Consider the following 20360-nt stretch of genomic DNA (forward strand, 5'->3'; position numbering starts at 1 on the left):
GGAAGAAACCAAAGCTGGGCTGCAGTCTGCTCCCTGCTCACTACAGCTAATGTGCTGCATGGATGGTGGGAGACACAGATGGGAGAACTCAGCCTGCTATGGGGACAGAGCTTGGCAGTTAAAGGCACAGCTGTTAGAACCACACTGACTGCATTCAAATTCCAGCCTTGTCACATGGTAGCCTTTACCTCCATTTCCTCATCTATAAATGGGAAAAGAAAGAGCACCTATCTCACAGGTTGTAGGAAGAACTAATGAACAGAAGTAAGATGCTTGGAACAATGCAAAATACTTTGTAAACATGAGCCATTTTTTTATCATCTTCCAATAACTGTCTTCTGGTCTTTGATCTAAATAGTGGCTGTTCTCTCCTCTGCCTATTCCAACTCCCCCACCCATACACATACAGTAAGCAGTGATGTTTTTAAATCACAAATATCACTACTCTGACTAAACCCTTTAATAGTTTACTATGTAAACTACTCCAATGTAGTCCGAATGAAAATCAATACGTAGAAGGCCCAGCCTGATCTCTACAACCATAAGACATGGTTCACTCCTTATCCACACCAGAATTCTATCTCCTCGACAGTTATACCCAAAAGCCAAGCACTTTCCCACCTCACGGCCTTGGCTAATTCTGTTCCCTCTGTACAGAATGCTTTGCCTGGCTAGCTTCAGATCACGATTTACATTCCATTAAGAGACATTCCCTGACCATTCAATTTAAAGCAGGACCCTATCTCTTCAGACATTTCTCTCTCTCTTCACTCATTAGTGATTTGTAATTTGTGTTTTGGCTATAACCCTAAGATATAAACCCTCAGAGGCAGTGGCTGGGTCTGCATGGCACAATGCCTGGCACACACTAGGTTCTCAACAAAAGAATTTCATAAAGGCCTTTGGATCGAACTTCCTGAGTTCAAATTCCCATGCTATTACTCACTAGGAGTATGAACTTGGGCAAGTCCTCAGCTTCAGTACCCTCGTTTGTAAAAGGGGATAATAATAGTAGCTACCTTAATGGGGAGTTGTGAGGATGAAATGAGTTAGTATATACAAAGTTCTTGGAACTATGTCTGGCACAGAGCAGGTGCTGTGCTGTGTGCTTAGTTGCTCAGTCATGTCCGACTCTTTGCGACCCTATGAACTGTAGCCTGTCAGGCTCCTCTGTCCATGGGGCTTCTCCAAGCAAGAATATTGGAGTGGGTAGCCTATCCCTTCTCCAGGGAATCTTCCCGACCCAGGAATCAAATCAGGGTCACCTGCATTGCAGGTGGATTCTTTACCATCTTACCTATTATGATTATGAATATTTCCATTTTTACTGTCAGTGGGTTACACTGGCCACAGTTTCTAAACTTTGCTGGTCTACGGCTACCATCTTTTGTACACTCAGTGTATTAAGTACTCACTGGATGTTAGGTATCACAGCAAGTACTCTATCATTCATTCATGTATTGAATGTCTATGCTTAGACGTGATTTAAGGTTCATCAGTGAACAATAAAATCACAACAGCAAAGACACCTGAGAAGTAGTACATACAACAAAAATAACAAGAGTCTGTAATTACCAAGCACTTCCTATGTTCCAGATGCAGTGCTCCATATTATTAGCTCACTTCCTCTTCACAATACCACCTACCTTACAGGGTCACTATCTGCACCATACAGATGACGCAAGTGAGGAACAAGATTATCTGCCTTAAGTCACAGAGCCAGCATATGGAGGAGCGGAGAGCTGAAGGTAGGCTACTCTCAAGTACGTGCTCCCCACCACCTCACAAGATACTCAGCACTGCCCAGCGCCATCCCTCCTCTCCCGCCTTGTCTAATCAGAGTCAACAAGACATCCTATTGCACATCAGACATCTGATGTTACCTCCGGACTGTCTGATTCTCTGCTACGCAAGGGTTTCCTTAGATACTAGGACTCTCAGCCCCATTAGTGTCCAAAACATTTCTAAGTAACCTGATGGATTGACTTGGAAGGCTGATCTGCACATAACTGAGCTTTTATTGTGTTCAATTTCAAATTTATTTCAGATGGTAACTATCAATTCTGGATAATCAAAAGGAATGTCAGTGATATAATAAAAAAAGTTTTTAATTGCTGTTACATGAGCTTTAACATCTTAACTGCGCAAAAATAAAACAATTTTATTTCTACCTTCTACACAAACTTCCAAATTCGTATTCTCTGTTCTGAGAGGGGATCTTGACCTTTCTTTGACCATAAGACATTAAATGATAGAACCAATCAGATACACACACACAAAAACGTCAGTTGACAACCTGCCAAAATGTAAAGCAACCAACCAAAGACCAGAAGACCAAAAAGTGAGAAGAAAACAGTTCTCTCTAATAGTTATTAATCCCTGGCTAAAAGTGGCCAACCTTACAGTGACCTTCCATGGGTAAGTTGTAAGTACTACTTTTGTCACTACTTGTACTGCAAATGCGATTCAGTACCTGGCAAAGAAGAGAAGCAGCAAATATCAAAATCCTAGGGGACCTGGGTTAGGGAAGGCCAGGCAGGGCTACAGAGGTGACATACATGACAGGTTACCTCATGAGTACCTTTAGCTACTCAAAATGTTGCCAACAAATTCTAACTTTTCAATCAGAAACCAAACCTGAAATGTGTCCTAAATCTAGAAGCACCTTCCAAAACCCTTAGGGAATCTTTACTGCATGACTATCCTTCAGCTAAGCTTGTAGACTATAAGATATGGGCTATAAGAGAGTTTACCACTTAGTTGGTATTATAACCTCAAGAGTGATACTTACTTCTAGAATGTAGTTCCTGCATTTGAAAATCAGTGAAAACAATGCTATCTATGTCAGGAGATTTTTGGATTGAATGAGATAACCCATGTATAAGGCTTAGTTCTCTATCTGTCTCAACACAGTAAGCGAGTGTATGTAAAGACTTAATACAGAGTAGTGTTAATATCATCATTACTGTTAAGGTTACAGTTACAAACTCATGAATAAATTAAGAATACAATTCTTTTCTTCAAAAGGCAGTCAATACAGCAACACAACATCTGCCAAATATCTTCTATGCAGAAAACACAAACCCACAACTCTTCATATAAATAAAAACAGCATTAACCATGGAATGCTATTACCTACTGACTTAGCTGTCTGTTTTTAAGTGGTTAGCTTTATATAGACCATAGCCTAACCCAGAAAATCAACCTCAACAAATTTAAAAGAAATTGAAATCATACAAAGTATGTTCTCTGACCACATGGAATCAAATCAGAAACCAGTAACAGAAAGACACTAGAAAATTTACAAACACTTAGAAATGAGACACTTCAAATAATCCATAACCAAAGAATGTAACCTGTGATATTTATAGGCTAAAGAAAAAAAAAATTATCATAATAGTTGATGCAGAAAAAATATGCATGATTAAAAAAAAAATCCAGAGACCCAAGAATAGAGGAGGTTTCCTTAACCTGATAACGAACATTTACAAAAACCCCCACAACTAGCATCATACTTAATGGAGAAAGGCTGCATGCTTTCCTCCTAAGGTCAGAAATAGGGCAAGGATACCCTCTCTCTCAACAAAGCACTGAAGGTTTTGCCAGAGAAATCAGGCAAGAAAAGGAAACAAAAGTCATCCAGATTCGAAAGGGAGAAATACAATTTTCTCCATATGCAGATGACTTGATGGTCTTATGCAGAAAACTACAAAAAATCTACCAAAAAACCTCCCAGAATTTACCAGTTTAGCAACATCACAGGACACAAAATTTCTTAGTCTATTTGGGCTGCTTTAATAAAATAATATAGTCTGGGTGGCTTACAAACAACAAACATTTATTTCTCAACAGTCCTGGGAGCTGGGAAATCCAAGATTAAGGCACCAGTGCATTGAGTGTCTGGTGAGAGCTTGCTTTCTGGTTCTGAGTCCTCTTTTCACGGTGTCCTCCACACAGGAAGAGGAGATGGAGCTCTCTGAAGCCTCCTTTACAAGAGCACTAATGTCATTCATGCGAGCTCTACCCTCATGACCTAACTACTTCCCCAAAGGCCTCATCCCTCCAAAAATCATCACACTGGGGGTTAGATTTCAACACATGAATTTTATGTCTGGAGTGGGGGTTGGGGGGGAGAACGGGACACAGACATTCAATCTGTGCACAAGACCAACATAAAAAAATCAACTTTATTTCTATATATTCACAATGAACACATGAAAACCAAAATCAAATGGCTACCCTTCAGCTGGCATGGTAAGCAAGTTATTTGCTTTATGACATAGCTGAGTGTTATCCAACAGCCATGTGGCTATGATGAAATCTATATCTTTCATAACTTCCTTAAAAGGGATGTTATAATTATCTCATATTTGTAAAGTCTCTAAATATCTTACCAAAAGCATGCCTCAGAAGATGTACAACTTTTAATAGAAAGCTAAAATGTTAATAACTGTCTTGAGTTTGTTTCAGATTCTTGAAGTCAGAGGGAAGATGCTTCTCAGATCTTCTATACTAATGATCACAATGAAAAGAAAGGTACACTCAACTCTATATTTCTCCTCAATATAAAGCCTCACTACTTAAAATACAGTTCACAGCCCAACTGTTTCTGTATCATTGAGAACCTGGTTAGAATTAGAGAATTTCAGGACCCAACCCAGACCCAGAAAATCAGAATCCGCATTTTATCAAGATTCCCACGTGACTTATATACGTGTTTGACAAGTGTAGAAAACAAAACATCATTTAATCTGGACTGAAACTTGAAAACTGACCAAATTGGAGAAATTATTCATATATTATGCAGACTCTTTCCAATTCATCCATCTATCAAAGGCATATTGAACATTTTTGCTTAACTATAATTAGTATTTGCACATTACAGAATATAATAAATATACACTGTATAATGTATGGGCTTCCCTGGTAGCTCAGCTGGTAAAGAATCTGCCTGCAAAGCAGAAGACCCCAGTTCAATTCCTGGGTCGGGAAGATCCGCTGAAGGGATAGGCTACACACTCCAGTATTCTTGGGCTTCCCAAGTATAATGTATACTGAGTATATCAGTCTGTAGTTTTCAGTTACTGTGATGTCTTTGGTTTTGGTACTGGCCTTATAGAATGAATTGAGAAGAGTTCAAACATTTCTATAGAAAAATGTGTGTAGGGTGAGTGCTAATGAATTTATCAGTATTTAGTAAAATTCACCAGTGAAGGCATCTGGGCCTGGCCTTTTGTGCGCATAGGCAGGTAGGGGGTAGGGAAATCTTAGACTTACCAATTCAAATTCATGTACTAGGTCTATTCAAATTTTCTAATACTTCTCAAGTTATTTTTGATGGTTCGACAGTATTTTCTACAAATGTATCTGTTTCATCTAGTAAATTCAATGTGCCGGCATAGAGTCACTCACAGTATTCCTTTATAACCCTATTTGTGTCAGGTGGGCAGTGACATTACCTATTTAATTCCTGATTTTAGTAATATGAATAATGTGGTGAGATCTACCTACAAGTTTGTCAATTTTATCATAATCAAAGTACTCAAATCTTGCCAAAATACTAGCCTTTCGTGTCAGTGCTTTTCACCCTTTGTTTTCCTGTTGTCTAGTTCACACATTAATAGCTCACTGTCTTCTTTCCTCTGCTTGCTTTGTGCTTCGTTTGTTCTGTTTCTAGTTTCTTAGGAAGGAAGGTTCTTACTTCTTAACATAACTATTTACAGCTCTAAATTTTCCCTTAAGTAGTGCTTCAACCGCAGTATGTCAGTTTTGGTATGCCGTGTTTCATGTTCATTAATTTCAAAGTAAAATTTCTCTTGTGATTCCTTCCTTGACCCACTACTTATTTAAGAACGTGTTGTTTAATTTTCACATGCTTGTGAATTTACCAAAATTCCCTTAGGTTTTAATTTCTAATTTTCTCCATTGTGGTTAAAGAATGCTGTATGATTTCAGTCCTTTCACAATTATTTAGGTTTATTCTACTGTGGCCTAACATATGATCCTGAGAATATTCCATTTGCACTTGAAAAGAATGCAAATGGACTATTTCCAAAAGAATGTTGGTTGTGTCTAACTGGTTTATGTTTTTCAAATCTTTCACATCCATATTGCTCTTCTGCCTAGTTGCTGTATCCAGGCTTTAAAGTGAGTTATTGAAATCGCCAATTATTACTATTAAATTGTCCATTTTTTCCTTTCACAGTGTAAGTTTTTTGCTTCATATATTTCAAAGCTCTGTTAGGCACATGCATCTCTATAATTGCTATTTCTTCCAGATGAATTGACTCATTCATGATTATAAAATATCCTGTTTTTAATGACTTTATTAAAAAACATCTATTTTGTCTAATATTTGTACAGCAAGGTTAGGTCTCTTTGACTACTATTTGTTTGTATGTTATACTTTCTACTAACTTTCAATATATTTCCAACTTTGAATCTGAACTCTGTCTCCTGTTGATAGCGTATCACCGAATCACGATTTTTTTAAATCCATCTGACAGTTTCTGCTTGCTGAGTAGTGCTCAGTCTATTCACATTTAACGCAATTACTGATAAGGTAGGATTTAAGTCTGTTTAATACACACGTCTTTTTGTTGTTGTTATCCCCCTATTTGTCACTGCATCCTTTTGTTTAAACTGATAGATTCTAACATACTTTTTTGAGCTTCCCCTTTTCTCTTTTACTACCTTCTACCCAAGTTATTTTCTTAGTAGTTCTCCTGGGGATTACAATTAACATCTTAACTTCAGATAATGTAGTTTGAATAAAACCAACTTAATTTCAACAGAATTTTATTAATGCTCTGCTTAGACAGGGCTTCATTTTGTGCTCCCCCCAAAACCCTCCCCCAACATATAGGCAGTATTTTGCCATTTCTCTATCTTGTAATTTTTGGTTGAAAACTAGACAATATAGATAATATAATGTGGCATTCTACAAATGAGATCCACCTCCCTTTTTGGTTTGTTTAGCGATTTACCTGGTCTAATTGTGTAAAGTCTGTATTCTTTGTTATGTGTGAGCTTAGTTAGCCAAGTATTGGGCAGGGAGTTCCTTAAATATGTTGAACCAATGAGTCTCCCAGGCTTTGCCGAGGGGCTCTGTGCATATGTTGGGAGGTCTTCAGCGCTCTAGCAATAATGTACAGCTCTACCTTAGGCTTCATTTCCTGCTTGTATAGAAACTCAAAATCAGCCAGGGGCGAGAGATTAAGGTTTTCTCAGGTCATTCCTGGACATGCAGCTAGCCCTATACATGCATGCTGTTTTTGTCTCTTTTTTAAATTGAAGCGTAGTTGATTTAATGCATATGGTTTTCTAGATTCTCAGGAATCTTGAAAATGTTGGGGCTCTTCAAAAACCCCAATTGACATCTTATTTCCCAGAGTTTCCTATTTAGTTTTTTGGTTAGACTCAACTTATATCACCACCTCAGACAACTGCAATGTACAATGATTGCTACTTTTTTTTCTTTTAACAAATACCCTAGGGATAGGGTACAGAATGAGCTCTGATACAGACAAATTGTGAGAATGGAGATTTTTAGGGACCTACTAGAAAGTTCAAACAGTGACAATTTTCTGGGCACATAGCTTTAGAGAAGCTTCAAACCCATTCTTTCCAGTCTGATAGGTTCTAAACTACTGGTTTTCACAGCTACCACGGTTGTGAGGTTTACAGGTTTTCAAAGTTACTGTGGAGCTCGGCATGGTATGGGGTGTGGCAGCATTAAAACAGAGTTAGGTAAAACACCTCAGAGTTTGCCTGTATTTACAGAGATTCAGTTCTTTGTTTTGTATAAATGCTCATTAGATCTTGCACGCCGTTAATTTTAGAATTCTGAAAAAGTTAATTTTGCCAATTCTTGCCAGTGTTCTCACTATTTTTATAGGAGAAAAGATTTTGGGAAGTCCTGGAAATGTTCTCTGGAATGGAGGATAACATTATCAGACTTTTTGTTATTTTCAACCATACTCAAGACCAGAACAGAGAAGGGAAGTTCATGCTTTAAAAGTGAGAGGGCCAGTCATTTGCATTTGCAATAGTACAGGTAAGAGATCTGGGGCACCTTGGACCTGGAGATCACAGTGAGATGGCACAGAAGTGATTCACAGATATTTAGAAGGAACTGCTGACCTGACTTGGTAATGACCTGGATACAAGGGTGGTGCAGTGAATGATGCCAAGCTTCCTGTCTTGTAGAACAGGATGGATGGGTGGGACCAGTCTCTGAGACTGGAAGAAGGCCAGGTTTGAGAATGAGGAACATACACTGGCAACATTGGAAATCCAGGTGCCTCTGAGATTTCCAAGAAGATAACAAGGAAGCCATCATCTTAAAAACTCTCCCCAGTTTTAGAGAATTGCTTTATAAATCAACCCCTAAAACATTATTTGCTCTATATGAAGGGGGGGGGGGAGGCAAGGCTTGTATACTAAATGTCAATGATTCAATGTCACCAAGGAATTAAAAATATGGTTCCAAGAATGGTAAGAACCATGCACAAATGTCTGAAACTATTCATTGCTTATGTGCAAAGAAATTAAAGCTTCCCCAAAGGCAGCTTTATTTAAAGAGAAGCTATAATAAAAATAAAGATAAATCTTCCCTGTGATTAAAAAGATTGTTGCCCTCTTGCACACATCATTTCACCGTTCTCACTGATGCCTGTGAAAACAAATCAATCAGATTCATTCATGTCTCCTCTCGTTCCATAAATACTTAACTGCCTCCTCTTTGACAGCACTTGGTCAGACCTAGAAGACAGCTGGGAATAGGTCAGACCAGGTCCCTGCAGTGTGAACTGGTGCTGGTCTCAACACCAGCTTGTCTGAGTATCACAGTTTTTTTGTTCTGTGATCCTTTCTGTTAGGCCTCTCTTTCAAGCACGAAATTCACTTGTACAGCTGCTTTTTCTGGTCAGAATTGGGCAGGGTTAGATGTGAAGGGCACCCTAGGGGAGGAGAGGGAAGGGTTGACTGCTGGTTAATTCTTTCTACTCCTAATATCTCTTAATGTTACAAAGGTTTGTTCTGTTTAAAACAGATGAGGTGCAGTTTGTTCCCACTGGGAAACAAGTATTAAAGTATTTCAAGTTTGTTTTCACCGTTAGCTTGTTTCTGACCTAATGGGCAACACTTTCACAGGGAAGTTTTATGCGTTCTCTTATCTCAATTTTGCTTCTTCAGACTTCACAGTTTCACTCCTTGTCCTTCCAGAGGAAACTGGTCAACATACCTGAACAAAGAACTCAAAGCTCACTTGCCAAAACCATATGCAAACAGATGTGGTTGGCAGATAACACCCTGCGCGCAGCCACAGTTCAGAGTGATGCCTCGAGTTCAACACCCATGTCTCCCCAGTTGTTTGTGTGTTTGGTTTCTAGAGAGCTTCTAAAGTAAAAGGTCAGGCAAATGTTTAAAATACAACATAATAACAATAGCCATCTTGTCACACAATTACGGAGAAGTCACTAGACCAGACAGTGTGCTAAGTGCTCTACATGCTTTACATGACATAATCCCCACAACAACCCAGTGGTACAGGTACTATTATTAGCCCAAGTTTACAAATGAGGAAACATTTGTGTGGAAGGATTAAGTAACTGGCCCAAGATCACACAGTTGGCAAGAGGTGGGGCTGGGGTTAAAGGTTAAATCTAGTTGACTCCAGAGCACAGTCCCTAACCAGCATGCAACGACATGTCACTGGTCACAGAGCTTCAGTTCTTGCTCCAACAAGTATTAACTGGGGGTCCTAGTAGAGTCACCTCTGAGGAAGATTAAAAAAGAAACAAACAGAATCAGTCCTTACAGAACTGACAGAACTGCTTATACCATGAGACTTGTTTCCTTTAAGACACTTGTCTGGATTATTCACATACAAATACATACTTTATACCCACTACTACTTAAAATTCACCACTGGTTTAACAAATTCCAGTTACTCTAAACTATGGTGAGTAAAAGTTATAATGGAAATAATTTTAGTGGGCTGGGGGTGGAATCCAAATATGTTCAATTGAGGTAAAGTGCACTCAGCTGTATTTTTAAAAGACTAACATGACAATCCATGGTTTCTCCCTGCATTCAGCGCATTAGGAAGCACTTTAGACAACAAGGGGAAAGAAATATATGTGCTCATAAATGGAAACTAACAGAAACTATAGCTTTCCCCCCACTAAGCATCTGGTCTATTTTATTTGAGGTAACATATTTCTGTCCTCCCACATTTTAGAAAAACAGCCGACACACTGCCTTACTTATATCTACGCTTATCAGTAATGACATGGCCGTATCTCTCCAAACAGTTGGTTAATTAATTTGTACCCCTATCTCTGGCAGCCTGCCTGTGTAACTGAACAGCAAAAATAATTACACTAGCTAAAGAGAGAAAATTTCCACCCTTCTTGTGATTTCTTATCATAGGGCCTGTTGCCTTTCTTTACATGGGTTTGAGGTGCAAAACACTCGCAAATCAGATTAAGGTCACTACAAAATGATGATGTTTCTGTTCTTCACTATTTCAGCATGAACCATCAATTGGGAATGAAAGGGGCAGAGGAGAAAACTGACCCATCAGTCAAAGGCACAAAGTATGGGCTGAGCAGAATCGTGAATGAAGAAATAGTCAGCTCTATTCCAGAGAGACCTTCATCTCTTTCATCATGTGAAATCTGATGTTCATCTGTCAACAAATATTTACCTAGAACCTACCACACGCAGTCCCCTTCTTTCCTACCCAAAACCATACATGAGAAAGTCAAACAGAGGAGATCAGTGGGATCTGCCACTGACCACCACAAGCCACAGAATTTCTAATTAGGGATCACCACTGAAAGACTGTCTACAAGGGCAGAGTTCTGACTCTTCTAAGGTAAACACAACAGTCCTTGATCTGCTTAAGCCCACCTGAGTTGTCATTTTTGGCATGCCTAGTGATCATCTATCTCAACTGCAATGGTGGAGAGTTTCATTTTAAGAGAGGAATCTGTTGGTTAGTCTCTAAAGTCACTTAAAAATCATCCCTGAAAATTTCTCAGACACCACATGGAGCCCGACCAGTAAGTCCTACACAGTCAGTTATGTCACTGATGTCAGAACAGATGGCTGCTTCTACCAGATTAAATAGTTGGCTAGTGTTTAGGGACCTTCTTGTATGGAAAAATCCAAGTAATTAAACACCACAATCACAGGACAATGAGATGCTTACACTGTGAGACACTTGCAGGAACTGTGACCAGATAAAGGAAAGCAATCAATATTCCATAATTCTCTCTGTGTTTACTATGTTCAAAGCATTCTTTCAGGATGCTGAAGATACAGCAGTGAGCAAAACCCTGTTCTCATGGAACTTATGTCTGTGCTGATTCACACCTCCTACTTCAAACACATTTCAAGTTAATATGCACTGAATGACTAGTGAAATTCACCACGCCATTATTCTCTTTTGTACCATCACATAGTAGAATTCACATAACTTAGAAGCACTCATGATGCAACCTTCCTGTAAAAGTTTGAGACATCTGTTTCTTATCACCAGTGTTAGAAAACTAGTTCGTTCTGTATACTCATCCTTATAGTAAGCAAAATACAGTAAAGCCTCAACCACTCAGACTGCTGCAAGGACACAACAGGGAGAAAAGGACACTACTGAAAAAAATAAAGACAAACAAACAAAAACACTGTTGGTACTGAGGCTGCAATGGTTTTGTCTTGAACTGTGTAAAGGTCCAAAACCACATGAAAGGCAGTCTAAGAGCATCATCACAGAACAGTGGAAAGTGCAGGCTGTTCAAACGTTGGAGACTGTGTGTTTGAGGCACCGTGCTGCATACTGGAAGAAATGGCAAGTAAGACAGCCTCTACCCATAAAGAGGTTCCAGTCTAGTTGCAAAGCCCATACACACATAGAAATGCCACATTCCTTAATTTCAAAGCTGCCATCAAGTGTGTAGGAATGCCAGCCTTTGGGGAAGAATAAAAAAATGTACCCTATGACTTCATAATCCATTCTGATTTCAGGAATAATGAAACACAAGAAAAACAGGCATCTTGGAATCAAGGATAGACATTAAGAGCTACTCTGGCACTTCGTGGGTGCCACTGTGCGACACGAGTGAAAGGCAGGATGGGGAGGGAGGGCTCCTCCTGGTAGCCGGCCCCAAAGAATTCAGTTACCCTAGTGCCACAAGAATCACCAAGGAACCTCCTCCACGTGGTTTCTACAGGAGCTAGCACTCCTCCAATTCCATAACACCAGCAACACCAACACGCATTCACACGTTCACACATTTATCACACACCTCCTATGCATTAACACTGAGGAACATTTCTATATGCCAAGCACTGAATGAGGGGCTTTAGAGCGATGGTCCGTGGGGACCCTGGCAAAGTTTGGAGATGTTCTTTGTGACAATTGGAGGGGGCAGTGCTACTGGCATTCGGCGGTAGAGGCCACACGCTCCTAAATGTCCTATAAGGCACAGGACATCCTCTTACAAGAAAGAATGATCTGACCCCATATGTCAGCTGAGAAACCCTGCACCTTCAAAACGACCCTATGGGAGAAACACTATTCTGATCCATACCCACCTGTGAGGCAACTGAGTCAGGAGGTGTTACAGAACTTGGTCATCAGAGATGCTACAGAACAGGGACTGTAACCCAGGAAATACGATGCTGTGCAACAAGCATTAGCACCCTGCAAAATTCTGGATGTGATTACAGAAATGCAGAGAAGAAGTACTTAAAACCCTGAGTCACCAGGGTATAATACTCACTCACCCTCTCTTCCTGCAGTCCCCATCCAAAAGTACTCCCTTTCTGCCCCTCACACAGACAGACTGTCTCTCAGCCAGTGCTCCCTCATCTCATCTTGATCTTTAGACAGAGGTGTGTGAGTACCATGACTGTCTGATCTCTCATTCTCCATTGCTCAGCGTGCTTCCCATTAGCATAAACAAAAACATCCGCTGGTCCCAAGAACCCAGGGAACCAGGCAATTCTTTCTCTCTGTGAACCCTCTTCCCAGAAGGGTGAGAGCCAAAGAAGCCAGACTCAATCATAGCCTCTGAGTAGGCAGGAATGAAGAGGCTATGGGAGGTGGGAAGCCACCACCTGGCAGGCCAATATGAAAGGACAGGACACAAGAAGGTGGTTTTCAGGCTTTCTCAGCTCCTGGAGGAATTAAGTCTTTGGCATCTCAATATGAATTTAGTGTTGAGCACCGGCTGCAAAGGAGTTAGGACAATGGATGATTCTGAAAATACAGATGAGTATCAGTAACTTCTTAAGCACTAAATCTATGAAAGAATTCTGAACCTTTTTTTTTTATTTAATGAAAAACTTTTTAAAAACCTTGTTTTAGGGAAACTGATGGTAATATGTCAAACACAGGAAAAAAAAAAGTCAACTAGGCGCTCCCTCCAGTGGGCACGTGTGAGGCACTGACTTCATCATCCCCTCAGCAGCAAGCATTGCCCCCTCCCTGGAAAGGTCATCTAACCAACTACTTTGTGTAAATTTATTTCAATACCCAATAAAGAATATCACCTTATCAAGAGGGAGAACAAGGGAGGTTATCAATCACAGGGACACTATAGTTCCTCTTTTTCTGTGAAAGAAAAATAGTTTAGACTACAGTCACTTAACATTCTGTTCTGTATTCAACCCCAAACCTCGTTATGAGATATTCACTAATCATGGACTTTCTTAAGGGAGGTAGAAAACAGCTTTTGCCTTTGTTTGAGACTGCAGAGGCCAGGGCTTACAGAGCAGATGAAGAAAGTCTACAGTAATGTGGCAAAATCTGTACCCTGGATTTTGTGTGGAATAAAGAATGAATAACTTAGGTAGTACTTCGTCAATCTCAGATGATGAACCTTACTGTTAACTGGAAGCCTACAACTGATTCTTCCTTTAACAACACTTTGAATGTCACACCACATTTTCAAATCAGAGCTCTAAATGTCTACAGGACAGAAGAATGCAATTTCAACAGCCCAAAACATGTCTCTCCTTAAGGAAAGACAAACTCTGAGAGAAGAAACTGCACCCCTAAGCTATCAACATACTCTTCTCACCTAGACGGACTGACAACTGAAAAGCTTTCTTGGAAGGCACTTCAGCAGTACCTACTTAAACATACTCTCCATTTGTCTATTTATTAAAAAAAAACAAGCTAATAAAAACTTGACCAGTGCTAAGAAGCTTGTAGAAGTACTTCAAATGTGGCACTGTTGGTTTTTACCAACAAAAACAGCAAAACTGTCAACAGGAATGTCCATCCAGAAAGGTTGGATTTACACAACCATTCTATTGTTTTCCTCTATTTCTTTGCACTGATCTCTGAGGAAGGCTTTATCTCTCCTTGCTGTTCTCTGGAACTCTGCATTCAAATGGGTATATCTTTGCTTTTCTCCTTTGCCTTTAGGTTCTCTTCTTTTCTCAGCTACCTGTAAGGCCTCCTCAGATAACCATTTTGCCTTTTTGATTTCTTTTCCTTGGGGATGGTCTTGATCACTGCCTCCTGTACAATGTCACAAACTTCTGATCATAGTTCTTCAGGCACTCTATCAGATCTAATCCCTTGAATCTATTTGTCACTTCCACTGTATAATCATAACAGATTTGATTTAGGTTATACCTGAATGGTCTACAGGTTTTCCAAACTTTCTTCAATTTAAGTCTGAATTTGGCAATACGGAGTTCATGATCTGAGCCACAGTCAGCTCCCGGTCTTGTTTTTGATGACTGTATAGAGCTTCTCCATCTTTGACTGCAAAGAATATAATCAATCTGATTTCAGTATTGACGATCTGGTGATGTCCGTGTGTAGAGTCTTCTCTTGTGTTGTTGGAAGAGGGTGTTTGCTATGACCAGTGCGTTCTCTTGGCAAAATTCTGTTAGCCTTTGCCCTCCTTTGTTACCCCAAGGCCAAATTTGCCTGTTACTCCAGGTATCTCTTGGCTTCCTACTTTTGCATTCCAGTCCCCCATAATGAAGAGGACATCTTTTTTGGGTGTTAGTTCTAGAAGGTCTTGTAGGTCTTCACAGAACCATTCAACTTCAGCTTTTTCAGCATTACTGGTTGGGGCATAGACTTGGATTACTGTGATAGTGAATGGTTTGCCTTGGAAACAAACAGAGATCATTCTGTCATTTTTGAAATTGCACCCAAGAATTGCATTTCGGACTCTTTCGTTGACTTCTTCAAGGAATTCTTGCCAACGGTAGTAGATATAATAGTTATCTGAGTTAAATTTGCCCATTCCAGTCCACGGTAGTTCACTGATTCCTAACATGTCGATGTTCACGCTTGCCATCTCCTGTTTGACCACTTTCAATTTGCCTTGATTCATGGACCTAACAATCCAGGTTCCTATGCAATACTATTCTTTACAGCATTGGACTTTACTTCCATCACCAGTCACATCCACAACTGGGCGTTGTTTTTGCTTTGGCTCTGTCTCTTCATTCTTTCTGGAGTTATTTCTCCACGCTTCTCCAGTAGCATACTGGGCATCTACCGACCTGGGGAGTTCATCTTTCAGTGTCATATCTTTTTGCCTTTTCATACTACTCATGAGAGTTCCAAAAAAACATCTACTTCTGCTTTATTGACTATGCCAAAGCCTTTGACTGTGTGGACCATGACAAACTGTGGAGAATTCTTAAAGAGATGCGAACACCAGATCACCTTACCTGCCTCCTGAGAAATCTGTATGCAGGTTAAGAAGCAACAGTTAGAACTAGACGTGGAACAACAGACTGGTTCCAAACAGGGAAAGGAGTATGTCAAGCCTGTACACTGCCACCCTGCTTGTTTAACTTATATGCAGGATACATCATGAGAAACGCTGGGCTGGATGAAGCACAAGCTGGAATCAAGACTGCCAGGAGAAATATCAATAACCTCAGATATACAGATGACACCACCCTTATGGCAGAAAGTGAAGAAGAACTAAAGAGCCTCTTGATGAAAGTGAAAGAGGAGAGTGAAAAAGTTGGCTTAAAGCTCAACGTTCAGAAAACTAAGATCATGGCATCCAGTCCCATCGCTTCATGGCAAATAGATGGGGAAACAGCACAAACAGTGGCTGACTTTATGTTTCTGGGCTCCAAAATCACCGCAGATGGTGACTGCAGCCATGAAATTATAAGACGCTTACTCCTTGGAAGGAAAGTTATAACCAACCTAGACAGCATATTAAAAAGCAAAGACATTACTTTACCAATAAAGGTCTGTCTAGTCAAAGCTATGGTTTTTCCAGTAGTCATGCATGGATGTGAGAGTTGGACTAAAAGAAAGCTGAGCGCCGAAGAAAATGCTTTTGAACTGTGGTGTTGGAGAAGACCCTTGAGAGTCCCTTGGACTGCAAGGAGATCCAACCAGTCCATCCTAAAGGAGATCAGTCCTGGGTGTTCATTGGAAGTACTGATGCTGAAGCTGAAACTCCAGTACTTTGGCCACCTCATTCGAAGAGTTGACTCATTGGAAAAGACCCTAATGCTGGGAAGGACTGAGGGCAGGAGGAGAAGGGGACAACAGAGGATGAGATGGTTGGATGGCATCACTGACTCGATGGACATGGGTTTGGGTTAACTCTGGGAGTTGGTGATGGACAGAGAGGCCTGGCATGCTGCGATTCATGGGGTCGCAGAGAGTCAGACATGACTGAGCGACTGAACTGACTTACTGACCACACAACCATAGTATATTCATAATACAAAATACTATGCACTAGTTTAAACAAACCCAGGCAGAATTATATGCAATGACATGGGGAGATGTCCTTGTGGATGAACCCAAAAAGCACACGGCAGACATAAAGCCAGGCCAGGGGTCCAGGAAGGTTTCCTGGAAGAACTGATGCTGAAGCTTGAACCTGAGAGATGAAGGTCGGTTTTCCTGCGGTTGGGGAAGAGGGTTAGGGGAAACAAGGAAGAACGAGAGGGGGAGGGTGTCTGGGCAAAGGTGACAGTGTCCCCACAGAGAAACACCACAGAATCTGGAGGGAGGAGGAGAGTGGCTGGGTTGACCCCAGGCAAACAGAACCTTATCCAGCAGCCATAGTACATAGTTCTGGCTTCACACTAACAGCAAGAGGAATCAGTGAAGTCAGTTACTCAAGAGCCCATCATCTAAGTCATAATGAACACTATTAGGTGTGAATTTCGCACAGATCACTCTGGCTGCCACTTCATGTTCTAGTCTCTCCCACACTTATCCTTGATTTACAAACAGGTTCAGGAACAAGACTTCAGTCAGGATTTGCATCGCTCTGTCTATCTGAAATAATGCAGCTCCACAAGAAATGGGCATCTTCTCAGGCTGGCCCACTTATGACTCTTCACCTTTCAGTTCAGTTCAGTTCAGTCGCTCAGTCGTGTCCGACTCTTTGCGACCCCATGAATTGCAGCACGTCAGGCCTCTCTGTCCATCACCAACTCCCGGAGTCTACCCAAACCCATGTCCATCGAGTCGGTGATGCCATCCAACCATCTCATCCTCTGCCGTCCCCTTCTCCTCCCGCCCCCAATCCTACCCAGCATTAGGGTCTTTTCCAATGAGTCAACCCTTGGCATGAGGTGCCCAAAGTATTGGAGTTTCAGCTTCAACATCAGACCTAGAATACCATAAGCTTCTAAGGAAAATTATATTAATAGAAAACAATATTGCTGTGAAAGCATTAACTAAGCAAAACAAAACATTTAGAAACTCAATGGGAACTTTTTAAAAATTATGTATCTTGAATATTGGAACTGGAACACAAAACCTGCTTTAACTACAAAGAAAATAATAATGGAGACATTCTAAGATCTGATAAAATGAGCTTGGGTATTTATATGAGCTTGGGTACTTTCATTGCTGATGCTCAACACTAGTGGATCATGAAGGTCTTTGAACATCTGCTGAAATGTATATCATGTCTCTCTAGAAAACGATACTTATCCAACTACAGATGATATTCTGCACAAACGTATGAAGGGGTTCAAGGACTGTGCACTGCTCAAACAAGCCCTGTTTGAGAATCTCTGACTCCAAAGACCAGAAATTAGTTCTGCATGTGTCTATTTCCACTTCTACACTCAAGGCTTTTCTTCCCTGACATTGGCTTATTACAGTCACTATTTACATCCAGCACACACATCATGATGTAAGATGAGAGACATTAAAAGAAAGCTAGATTTAATGTGAATTATTTTCCTGAAATAAGACTTAAAGGGGAACGGGGGCATTTCAAAGAAGGTATGGATATACAAAGGGCTTCCCTGGTGGCTCAGATGGTAAAGAGTCTGCCTGCAATGTGGCAGACCCGGGTTCGATCCCTGGGTCAGGAAGATCTCCTGGAGAAGGGGATGGCAACGCACTCCAGTATTCTTGCCAGAAGAATTCCATGGACAGAGGAGCCTGGCGGGCTACATACTGTCTATGGGGTTGCAAAGAGTTGCACGTGACTGAGCGACTAACATTTTCACAAAGGAGACTACCTAAACTGAAGATATACAGCCAAGAGCATTGCAAACAAAGCAAAAGCAAAAAAAAAAAAAAAAAAAAAATTGCAATGATGTATATTTTTTCTGAAGAGCAGGCAAAAAGGCTTCAAGGAAGAAGGAACCCTGACCAGGTCTGTCTGTCACTGGCCTCACAGGCCAGGGAAGAGGCTTGTTTTCAGCAGCAAGAGAAAGCCCATGAGTGCACTCTCTTATCTTCAGGGGACTTTTTATCAAGGCCAGACACCCGATAAAAACTGACCCTACACATGAGTATCCACAGGTACCGCTCACCAAACCTTTGTCGGAGCTCAGTTACAACTTTTCTCTCCTTTTTTAGAGGTTGCTCATAAGGAAGATCAGCAGTAGAAACAAGAAGTTAGAATTTCCACCATGCATTCCATTGATTCCCAAGCTCTCTAGACCTCTGCTTCACTTTAACGCCTCACAGTTCTTTGCAACAGCACCACTCTACTGTCTGAGCCTCATAAGACACTCAACAGCCAGACTGAACAAAATCTACGAGCAAGCCTTTACTATGTCTCCACAGAAGCAGCCACCTGCCTGGGGCCTTAGAAGTTGGTACAAAGGTTCTAAAGCAACAGGGGCATGTTAGAACCACCCCTAATTTTAAACTGTGGGTTTGATAAAGATCCAGTGGCTATTCTTCTACCCTGGCTCCTCTCTTCATTTGACAGTGCCCACATACAGACGTAATTACGGCCGAGGACTTCCAGGGAAAGCTGTGGAGGGGCTGCACACACAGGGATCTTATTACGAGACATTTTCATCAGGCAAATAAGAACCTGAGTGATGATGCCAAACCAACTGCTTGCAAGACATATTCCCCACTCACTCCTTAATTACCTTTTCATAAAGCTGACAGCATTTAAACATTTCTTGGGGATTTGAGAGTAAAAAGAAAAACTTGTTATCTTTTTAAACGGAAGGAAAAGCTGTCTCTGAACAGGGGCTGCTGAATTTTACCAAAATGAGGCACTGAAGTCTGACCTCTCCAAGTGACCCACACTCCTCGAAAACCATTGAAATATACATTAAGACCTATTTTTTTCTGTAGAAAAAAAAAAGAAACCCAATTACGTTCAATTTAGTCATAACCATTTCAAATGATTCCTGCCAAACGCTCTTGAGCCAGTAATTCCCATTTTCTTTGGATGGATGGGACGCCTCTCAGTCATCTCTCCACGACATTTCAGGTGCTTCACCCACAGCAGGCTGCATGAGCCCACTGTGTGCAGAGCGGCCAGCATGCTGTGAGAGGCTCCGCAGCCAGGAAGAGCAGGCTGGCCGGCCTTTGAGCCAACTCCCATTTGCCGTGTGCCAACTGTGCACACATGGAGGCAAGGCCACAGTAATGCAATACGACCAGAGCAGAGAAAAATAAGTGACGCAAAGTTTTGTTGTTGAAACCTATTTCCCTTTTTGGGGAAGCACCACCATCAAGACAAACAGAGATGGGGAGAAAAAGAAAGAGTTCAGACCAATCAACCGAGCGACTTAATGTCAAGCAGCACATTGTCTGGTGAGAGGGAGAATAAAAATCAGTGACAAATTTTCAAGAGTTTTTCAAGTTCTCTTAACACTTTCTACAAATCCCATTCAAATAAAATAGGTATGCAAACCCCATTGCTATCAGGATTCAACATATTTTCTTAAATCTTAAGCGCCATCTATTGAATTCTTATTTTTATGGAAGCTGTTTTTATTTCAGAATTACTAGTGAAAAGAAACAAGAATCTCTGTGAAATTTCTATAAGATCTTGATAAATACTAGTATTTCCTAACTTTACCCAGCACTTAATGAATACTAGAGCTTATCAACTTTACTAATCTAT

General features: G+C 40.7%; 1 protein-coding gene and 1 long non-coding RNA gene across 3 annotated transcripts in view; one reads left to right on the forward strand and one right to left on the reverse strand.

The window, feature by feature from the left end:
• Positions 1-20360, reverse strand: part of ATXN7 (ataxin 7) — a 139499-nt gene that overhangs the window by 84150 nt on the left and 34989 nt on the right. The gene's annotated exons all lie outside the window — the stretch shown is intronic.
• LOC145519801 (uncharacterized) lies at positions 1654-11688 on the forward strand. Its single transcript, XR_014063933.1, has 4 exons — positions 1654-1748; positions 4471-4536; positions 7898-8056; positions 10536-11688. It is a non-coding gene; the product is annotated as an uncharacterized LOC145519801 (long non-coding RNA).

Source organism: Giraffa tippelskirchi, chromosome 9 (assembly GCF_054371585.1).
Source record: "Giraffa tippelskirchi isolate mGirTip1 chromosome 9, T2T-mGirTip1v1.2.pri, whole genome shotgun sequence".
Lineage (NCBI taxonomy): Eukaryota > Metazoa > Chordata > Mammalia > Artiodactyla > Giraffidae > Giraffa > Giraffa tippelskirchi.